The 10,472-nt window shown below is 35.7% G+C and overlaps 1 protein-coding gene across 3 annotated transcripts in view; it reads right to left on the bottom strand.

Moving 5' to 3' along the window:
- The window catches only part of Arhgap29 (Rho GTPase activating protein 29), a 69,011-nt gene that overhangs the window by 58,041 nt on the left and 498 nt on the right, over positions 1–10,472 (bottom strand). Inside the window, exon 1 of one of the 3 annotated variants that reach the window (XM_010608037.3) lies at positions 10,187–10,460. The exons of 1 other annotated variant lie outside the window; for it this stretch is intronic. The gene's annotated coding sequence lies outside the window, so the exon portion shown is untranslated. Of the gene's footprint in view, positions 1–6,314; positions 6,338–10,186; positions 10,461–10,472 lie in introns of those variants that run through there. One more of the 3 variants, XM_010608038.3, reaches the window with a different exon arrangement.

Genomic DNA, 10,472 nt, shown 5'->3' on the forward strand with positions numbered 1-10,472 from the left:
AAAAAAAAAAAAAAAAAAAAAAAACAAAAAACGAACTCATGGGACTGTGCTTGTGTGTAGGGCTGGGCAGACGAGGGATGAACACGCCCGAGAAACAAAGAGAGACCCTGGCAAGTGTGCAAAGTGGAAAGAAAATTGAGGAGTAGTGTAAAAACCGAATAAGGCAGAAATAGGTAGAAGGAAGGAAGAAGAGGGAAGAACCCACTTAAAGACAGAAAAAGGAGATGAACATGAAAAAGCCCCCCCAAAAAGGGGGTAGTAAGAAGAAATACAAATAGAAAATAAGATGAATTCGTCTTGCCCCTTTAAACTACTACAAGAAAAACAGCATTTGGGAAATAAATAAAATAAATATGCCCCATCAGAAAAGATTAAGTATGAGGTTCCTTAGTTCCTTTAGTCCCACCCTAGGTTCTTTAGACTCACAAATTTACCCTTCAAATCCTAACACAACAATACCAAGTTTGCACCACAGATACTAAGGAAACCTCAAATCAAAATTTCCTTTTAACTGCACTGAGAAAGGAAAAGCACCAAGGCTCACCAAACTGATGGAAACTGATGGGAGCTGTTAAGTCTATTTTAAAATATATTATTTTTGTACTTACCTGCCATTCCCCTTAATAAAAAGGATTGTGTTCCCGATTAAAGTGGAATTGGCTATGTTACTACAACATGAAAACCAAGTAAATCAATTTCTGATGGAGAGAAGGGTATGTGGGACAAAGGTCGTGGTGTGACAGAATCGAGAGAAAGAAAAATTACGTGAGACAGTTGTGAGGAGAGAAAGGCACGTGTGGAGAAGAAGAAGAAAAAGAAAGAGGAAAAGAATAAAGCAATCCAAAGAAGACAGGCAAAGATGCAGATGAGAAGTAGCAAGGAAAAAAAGATGGAAGAGAGATAGAGAAGATAGAAACACAGAGAAGTAATAAAGATAAGGACAGACCACTTACCCATGGAGAAAGGAGGAAACTTTCTCATCTACAAGAAGTTCTGGGGGAAATGAAGTCAATTAAGCTGTTGCCTGGAAAAGATAAATCTTAAGGATCTCCTTGATTACCTGGCTTCACAATTAAGTTTTAGACTTAATTTAAAAAAATGTGTCCATTAAACATAAACTGGAACAAAATCAAAAGCACTAGTAAATGCTGAAGACACCTAACTAAACATTCTCTCAAACATCATAGGAGGAGAATGATACAGACAACTCAAGGAACCACTGATGACTCAAAACTAGAGGATACCAATGTGGGGAAAGAAAAGGATTCTGAAAGCCAAGGAAAGTGCTGGCAGAGCAACCCCCAGGGAATTCAAGGAACCATAGTTTTCCCACGTTTCTGTTCTAAATTATTCTCACTGCCATTTTAAAAAATTATTATTATTGTTATTTTTTTGTACCGGGAATGAACTCAGGACTTTGTGCTTGTGAGGCAAGTGGTGGCACCACTGAGCTAAATCCCTGGTTTATTTTCAACATTCCACAACAGATCTGCCCCTGAGCTACACTTAGTAAAGAGGTATTGTCTTGGTTCATATATAAAATACACAATACCGTTAATGTATGTAACTAACATTTATTTTCATAAAAATTTAAAAATAGAGGGCAAGCATTGCACCTATTCTAAACCACTCCAAACAGCCAACTACTGTGCATATAATCTGACACAGAGTAAATCTTCAATGAATGTTAAACAGCTAAATTATAAGTATGGTGGTCTGAGGGAAATTTTGATACATCTCTCAATCTTAATCCTTTTAAATGGTCCAGAAGGATGAAGATACTTACAAATATTCACAAAAATGGTAGTTCACTTTTAAATAAAAAGGGTCATTCATGTCCTGATTTGCATTTTAAAAAGTTTATGTCACACAAATAAATTTTTTTTCTTTTGATACCGGGTATCAAACTCAGGACACCTTGCACTTGCAAGGCAGGCATGACACCACTGAGCTAAACCCCCGGCCCCTCACAAATAAATTGTAAGTGTGAAAAGTATTGCTGAAATACCTTTCTACAAGTCAAAATTCTTGGTTTACAGTGTCCTTCTTCCTCCCAAAACAGTAAAACCATCACTATAGCTACTTCATAAATTCAACACCTTAAATTGTTCAACAAATTGCAGAAAAGCATGTCTGGAAGCAAACTATAACTGAAAAGAATTACTTCTATTTTTATCATTTTATATTATTAATATTGACTCTAGTATTTTTCCTTTTCAAACAAATGCATATTCTCTATATGTTGTTTTTTTGAATCAGATATTCTGTTGAGACTCAATTTGTGTTAAGTATTCCTAAAGTCTTCACGTGTTCTCCTCAAAACAGTTGTGGCAGCAGACTGAGTAGTAGATAATAATCTTTGTACAATGGGATATAATCTGTACTATTACTTCTGCCAAATAAAAATCTTCATATTCCTGAAGTTGATTCTGTAGCTTAGATAGCCTAATTTTCACAGCAGAACATGGGTCTAAAAACATTTGACATTTGGAGATATTTTTGGTTGTTACAATCGAGGAAGGGGGTTCTACTGACATCTAGTGGGTAAAGGACAAGACAGCTGATAAAACAACCTATGTATACAGTGTAGGAGAACCTCTTTTCCCAAAAAAGAATTAAAAATAGTTCACAGTGCCAAGATTGAAGTACCCCATTTAAGATACAACTACCACGTGATAAGCTTTGGACAGAGGTACATGCCAAATTATACCACAGGATGCACCTAGCAAAATCTGGACTGTAGGCCATTTTAGAGAACAAGCAGGATTTCTTGAACAAATTGCAAGAAAACAGATGGAAAGAAAAATCTTTAGATTAAAAGATCCTCAAAATTCAGAAAAAAGTAAGACAAGATTTACCCTTCCACTGCAATAAACAACTAGAAAACAGAAGAAAATATAGACTGTTTTCATATACTGGACTCTACACACATCAAGCACTGTAATTTCTAAGAGATGGAATTATAAAATGAGGTAAACCCTACAATCTCCTTAACTTCCTGCCCACAGGCACATTCTAGATCATGGCACAGGAAGAGGGAAGTCAAACAATGTGTGGCACTTTTGCTAAGCTGGAGACAGGGATCACAGTTCCAGGAAACAGGAGTAGCTAGACTGTAGGACAGAGTACCAGAAAGAAAAAAGGTAGGAAGAAGGGCTCCAGGAATTTGCATAGGAAATTTCTTAATTCTTTTGCTGGACACTAACGTACATATATAAGGTAAAACTCCACAAGGATGGCCAATTTCAAGGGGAATTTAACCAAACATAAAAAAACAACATTTCATAATAATAAAAGAGTCATTTCATCATTAAGTCATAATGTTCCTAAAAGTATATACAATTAAGTATAGAGGTCCAGGATATGTGGGACAAAATCTGACAGAAATAAACAAATCCTTAATGTTAAGATTTCCACAATTTTCTTTCAGTAATTGACAGAACAAGTAATATAATATTATTAGGGATATAGAAGACAACAGTTTCAATCAATTTAATTTGATAAACACTTATAGAAAATTCTACCCAACAGGAGTGGAATACAAATTATTTTCAAATGCATATGGAGTGAGTATTCACTAAAAAAAGACCATATATGAGGCCATAACACAAATCCCAATAAATTTAAAAGGACTAAAACCATATAGTACATATTCTATGACACAAAATTAAATTTGAAATCAGTAAGAGAATGGCATCTGTGGAATCACCAAGTATTTGAAAAGTATAAAATATACTTTAAAATAAGCCATGGGTCAGATTTCCATAAGGGAAAATTTAAAATATTTTTAACTCACTGAAAATAAAAGCACATTTCAAAATATGGGGGTTGCACAGTAAAAATTATTTCTAGAGAAATATAGTTTTAGATACTTCATTTTAAAAAGGAAACTACTAGGGCTGGGGAGGTAGTTCAGTGGCAGAGCATTTGACTCACACACATGAGGCCCTGGGGTCAAATCCAAAAACCACAATAAATAAGTAAGTAAGTAAATAAATAAGTTTCTAAAATTAATGAGCCAAACTTCTACTTTAAGAACCTAGACCAGTAAGCAAAAGGTCCTGAGTTCAATTCCTGGTACACATTAGAGAAAGGGGCTAGAAAACAAAGAACAAATTAAACCCAAACTAAGTATTGATAAAATCAGAAATTGATGATATGGAAAATAGGTAATAGAGAAACATTAAATAACTAGAAGATAGTTGGAAAAGTTTAATTAAATTGGTAAATATCTAGATAGATTGGTTAAGAAATAATAAATACAAAATGAATGAAAAAAATTAGTACAGATCCTACAAATATAAAAAGACTCAAAAGAATAACAATTTTATGACAAGTTCAATAATTTATATGTTGAAAGATATAAACATAAGACACAGAGAATCTAAATAGCCCTATATGTATTTTTAAATTAAAGTTTTAAAAAATTGAATTCATAGTTTAAAAGTTCCCACAAATAAAACTGCAAACCTAGATTGTCTCACTGATAAAAATCCACTGACCTAGAAAAACAACAGTAATCCTACACAAACTGTTGGAGTACAAAAATCTTACGAATTTATTCTGAAGCAGGATTACCCTGATAACAAAGTCAGAAAAAGACATTACAAGAAAATCACAGACCAAATTCCTTAACACAGCAAGTCAAATCCAACAATCTCAAGGCCAAGGAGAGTTTGTCCCTGGAATGCAAGCTTAGTTCAACATCCACTAGACAAAAACCTATGATCATCTCAAAGATGGGGGAAAAGAAAGTCCATTCATAATAACAAGTCAGCAAAGTTAGAAGGGAATTTCTTCAGCCTGATACAAAGCATTAATTAAAAAGCTACAACTAACATCACAGTTAAATAGTGAAAAGTGTTTGGCTCTTAAGAGCAAAATCAGTATTGTTAAAGATCTTAGCCACTACAGTAAATAAGAAGTAAAATACATTCAGATTGAAAAGAAAAAGGAAAACATTTATTCCAAGATGACATTTTATATATCTAAAAAATCCTGAGGAACTTATAAATAAGCTACCACATCTAATAATAATATAGCAAGGTCACTGACTATAAATCAATACATATATATATATATATATACTATAATCAATTTTATTTCTATACACTAATAAACAATTGAACAATGAAATTTTAAAAACAAGTTCCATGCACAATATCAAAAAACAATATTTTTAGATGTAAATTTAATAAAACATATACTACATGATCCTGAATTAAGAACTATTAAACATTACTGGAAGAAATTAAAGAATTGAATACATTAATAGATCTACCATATTAATGAATTGTAAAACTCATTATTCTTAGCCATTAATTTTTCTTTCAAATTGAATTTCAGGCAAATCTCAAACAAACCTTCCAGGCTTTTTGTTTTTGTTTTTTACAGAAATTGACAAGCTGAGTCTAAAATGTAGAAAAAATTTAAAATGTGAATAGCCAGAATAATTCTGCAAAAGAATAAAGTTGGCCCACTTAGACTGCTTGACTTCAAGATTTACTACAGAGCTAAAGGAATCAAGAAGGTGTGAAAGGGGCTAAAGGTGTAGGGAAAGTGGGAAGGGTAGGGGAAAGCTATATGAGGGGAAAAATATGAGAAAATGAAGAAATGGAAATGAAGTGTTTGTAAAGGGGGAGGGAAGGAGGGGAGAAGGGAGGGCAGGGACCTGGAGAAAAAATGAGAACCAAGACCTGTCATGTAAAGGTACAAGATCCCAATAATGAATGTAACTGTACTGTATACCTAAAATGTACCAATAAACTCAATGAGGAAAAAAAAGAAAAAGAAGGTGTGATATGGCAGTGGCGGCAAACCTATGGCACACATGCAACAGCAGGCTGTTTGTATCAATGAGAGCTCTAAAAGGTTTGCCATCACTGGTATAGGAAAACACAAAGATCAGTAGAGTAAAATGAAAACAGAACTACTTCTGCGTATATTGATTTTTGACAGAGGTGACAAAGTAATTCGATGGGGGAAGTAGTCTTTCAATAAATGGTGCTGAAATAATTGACATTTACAAGAGGGGAATGACTTCAACCTTTATTTCATAGTAAACCCTAGAATTAATATGTGCCATAGACCTAAACATACACACTAAAACTATCAATCTTTGAATTCAGGGGCCAGAAGAGCAGAAGCCTGTTTTTATAAATAATGATTTGCTTTTTGTTCCTGTGGTATCTGTTTTTGTTTTGTTTTATTTTTAAGAAACAGCCATGTTTGAGTATTGTGTATGATTGCTTTTGATCTACAATAGCAGAGTTGAGAATCTGGGGCACTATGGCCTGCAAATCTACAATACTTACTATCTGTTCCTCTAAGAAAAAGTTCCAGGATCTTTTTCTAAAACGAAAAAAAAAAAAAGGACAAAATATAGGGAATGATTTATCAGACATAAAGAGCAAGAACAATAAAATAAAGCATTGGCAAACTAGACAAAATTTAAAATTTCTCTTTGAAAAACAGTTAAGATATGAAATGTAAGTTACAAAAAAGGATTGATATCCAAATTATTTCCGGACCCCTTACAAATCAGTAATAAGAAAACAAAATGAGTAATGAAGTGAAGAAACACTTTACAAAAGAAGATAAACAATTGGGCAATAAGAGCATGAAAAATACGTTCAAAACTATTACTATTGGGAAAAGGCAAATTTAGACTACAATGAGATACTACTAAATAATAATAAAAGTTTTCTATTACACTGAAATATCAAATGGCTGGTAGCCTATAAAGTGATTGTAATTGGAATATGCTGTGATACAAGATAAATACAATCACTGTAGAAAACAATGTGACAGGTTGGGTGGGGGTTCTAGGGATGGAACACAGATCCTTGCACATGCTAAGCAAGCACTCTGCCACTGAGCCACATTCCCAGTCCCTCTGGCAACTTCTTATACAGTTAAACATAAATTTAATATTCAACCCAACAATGCTGCTCTTTCATATATCCGAAAGAAATAAAAACACATCATTTGTTTCAAAATTTGTTTACAGAAATTTTTTCCTGACAGTCAAAAACTGGAAACAACACAACATCCATTGACTAAATGAATTAAAAAATTACAGTATAAACTTAAATGGAATACTACCTAATAAATATCAATGGCACAGCAAAAATTCATGGATGAACCCTGAAAATATGCTAAATCAAAGAAGCCAGCCTCTCCCAAGTGTATATAGATATGTGTGTGTGTAATATGATTCCATTTATTAAAAATTCTGGAGAATGTATAAGAAAGCTAATCTTTAGTGACAAAAAGTATATCAGTTGTCTATAGACCAGGTGGTTATGTAGATATGGGAGGAATTGCAGATGAAGGATGTTGGCACTTTAGAGTGATGACAATGGTATGTATATGTTTTGATCATGATGGTAATTTTATTTATTTATTTTTTTGGTACCAGGGATCAAACTCAGGTCCTTGCGCTTGCGAGGCAGGCAGCAGAACAACTGAGCTAAATCCCCAGCCCCATGGTGATAATTTTAAAACTCACTCAAAGAGCATTCTTAAAAACAGGACATTTTATCCCATATAAATTACACATTAAAAAATTATATGTTTATGTATGTATATCCTATCAATTACATTATGTGGACCTTAGCTGGACCTATATTCAAACTGTTAAAAAATGACCTATAATTGGACTGAACAATAACTAGATATCAGACAATGTTGGTATTGAATTTAATAAGCAATTTTTCTTTTGGGAAATAAATATATCATGAAAGGGATAAAATGATACAATCCCTGAGATTTGCTTCAAAATAATATGGAGGATTAAATGAACTGGAGTAGAATAAATGAAAAAAGAATGGTCCTGAGTTAGGTGATAATTTCTGAAATTGAGGTTGAGTACACAGGGACTCATTGTAATATTTAGTCTACTTTCGTATATGTTCAAATTTTTCAATAATAAAGAATTATTTTGTTTTGATTTTTTTTAAAGAGTCTGTCCTTCAGATCTACTCTGGGCCATCTCAATATTGCTCCCATCAGCTCTATCACTTTTCCTTCAGAGTTCCCTTCCCTTTTCCCCCAGTAAAACTCATGTGTAATATGTGATTCAGGGCTGACCTAAAATTATTGTCCAATGAATGTCCTTTGGAAGCAAGCCAACTACAAACAAATCTTACATACTAAGCACAAATCTAACATCAGCTGGCAGTTGAGAAATAGCTGATAAATTATAAGTAAAATTGTGGCAAGTTCTGTTAAGATAATCCCTGAAATTCAACTTACTTCTTTCCCAATACTTTTCAAAACATGTTAATTATCCCCCATCCCTTCCCTAAAAGTAAAACAATGGCACTGAAAATTTTCTCAGCAATACATACTGAAACTTTTTAAGAAAATGTCTTATCGGGCAGTATCATCCCATGTCTGCTCTCCAAAAAAAGTGTGCCACTTCCTTATTATAGTAATAATAAATAAAGACAAAGAATATAATGCATACCTTCCACAAAAATCTTTATCATGCTAAAATGTGCTTCTTACCTTCCTTTAAACGTCCCCCTAATTTCTTTATGCACATGGAAGTGCCTTTATATGAATAACTGATTACACTGGAGGTGAGTGGGAAATTAAAAACAATCAAGCAACACTATAGCTTCAAAGCCTTAAAGCAGAAACAGGTAAGGTGGACTGGTGACATCCTGGTATGCATTAGAGATAAACAGCAATTTTGTCCAGAAGGACCCTTCTATCTTCTGTGCTTACTAAAATCATACCTTATCTTCAAGATCACCAAAAACACCAAGGCTTCTTGGCTTCTAAGAAGACTCTTCATCCTGTCCACTGAAAATATTAATTCCTCCACTTTTCCCTGGGGTATTTACCATACTTCTCTTAGAGAACCCATATTACTCGGCATTAGGCCTTATTTATTCCAGACCATATATTGTTATCCCAATAGAAATGTTCTGCAGGACTCTTGTCTAACACGGTGGGATCCTACTAAATTTTCTGAGTAGGCACTGAATAAATTACCAATGACACAAGAATTAAAATCCTTACAGGGCACCAGCTTTGTTCAAGGTTAGTACTAAACCCTGAGACCAACAGCAGTTGTTGAAAGCCCACATTCCTAGGTCAAGGGTTTTTTTTACAGCTGGGAGGTGACCAGGCTGATAACTTCTATTTTAGGAAGATGGGGTCAGTGGGAATGACCAGCCACCATGCAGTCAGTCACCTAATACTGCTTTCTCCATCTTGGCTAAAGTTATATTTTCTGCCAATTAGGAGGCACTGAGATACTTTCTAACCCAATCTGTCTTATTTTCTTCAAGACTCCTCTAAAACACGAGACCAGAGCTATCTTACTGTACAGCTAATGAGGCTTAAGTGTCAGAGTTCCTCACTTGCAGTTTCCTCATTAAGGAAGCATTTTTTGTAGGCATTTCTGGCAAACTGCCTAAAGAAATCGCTGAAGGACCTTAATTTCCAAGACACCGCTAAAATGTGTTGCGATTTATTAACTTATTCTAAATATTTACCTTCACATTTAATTTTGAATTCTTTTTCGGAGGAAGGGACATCCCTTCTCAAACTCACTAAGGAGGTGAAGCTAACGGCCAAAGAAAAGAAAAAGGTAAACGTAGAACAAAACGTTCCATGGAAGTTTCTGCTGCACTGAAGTCTTGGAACTTCTACAAAACATATGGTCCCTTTTTTCCCCGCGCAAAAAAGAAACTGGTACAGATCCCCAAAACAGAGTGGAGCCCCACCCTTGGTCTGGAAAGGACAGTGGTGAGGTGAGTAAACCTGGCACATGTCAGGCTCTAAAACAAGCAGAGTCCTGGGCTACTGGGTTTCCGCTTTTAAAGCAAGGCTTCCTCTGAACACCAGATTTCCATCCCTGGCAGGGATCTGGGGCACTCGGGTCAATAAACACACAAGGGCACTCGCTCCCTGTAGTCTCCGTTTACCAATCCCTATTTTGTAAAACACACGCCTGGTCTTTGGGCCCCAGCTGGGGAAAAGTGGAATGGGATCGGAAGACCCCGGCCACAGGGGGAAGGCAGAAAAGGCGTGGGGAGCGGCACTCCCCAAAGCACGGGAAGTTTTGGCACCTCTGGGTCCCCTCGCCCAAGCGGTAAACAGCAGAGATCTGCGGGAAGTGAAGTGTGGCAAGAAAATGTAAACATGGAACGTGAGGTGTATGTTACTTTACCTCTGCCTTTGAATGTCGGACTGAAATTTTAGAAAACTTCACCCAACTTCCAAAAGAGGTACCACAGGGACTGACGGGCAGGAAGGACGGGGAAGGAAGCCAAGGGGAGGGTAACGGAGTCTCCGAAGTCGCAGAGCGGCGACATCGCGGGCGGCGGGTCAGACGCTGCTGCCGAATGCTCGGTGGAGACAGGGAATCCAAGGACGCCCCGTGAGAAACTCTGTCGCGGCCGCAACGTCCGTTCGCCCCTCGCCCCTCGCCCGGCTCCTGCCCTCCGCAAGGTCCC

Source organism: Fukomys damarensis, unplaced genomic scaffold (assembly GCF_012274545.1).
Source record: "Fukomys damarensis isolate Sample0158 unplaced genomic scaffold, DMR_v1.0_HiC HiC_scaffold_33, whole genome shotgun sequence".
Lineage (NCBI taxonomy): Eukaryota > Metazoa > Chordata > Mammalia > Rodentia > Bathyergidae > Fukomys > Fukomys damarensis.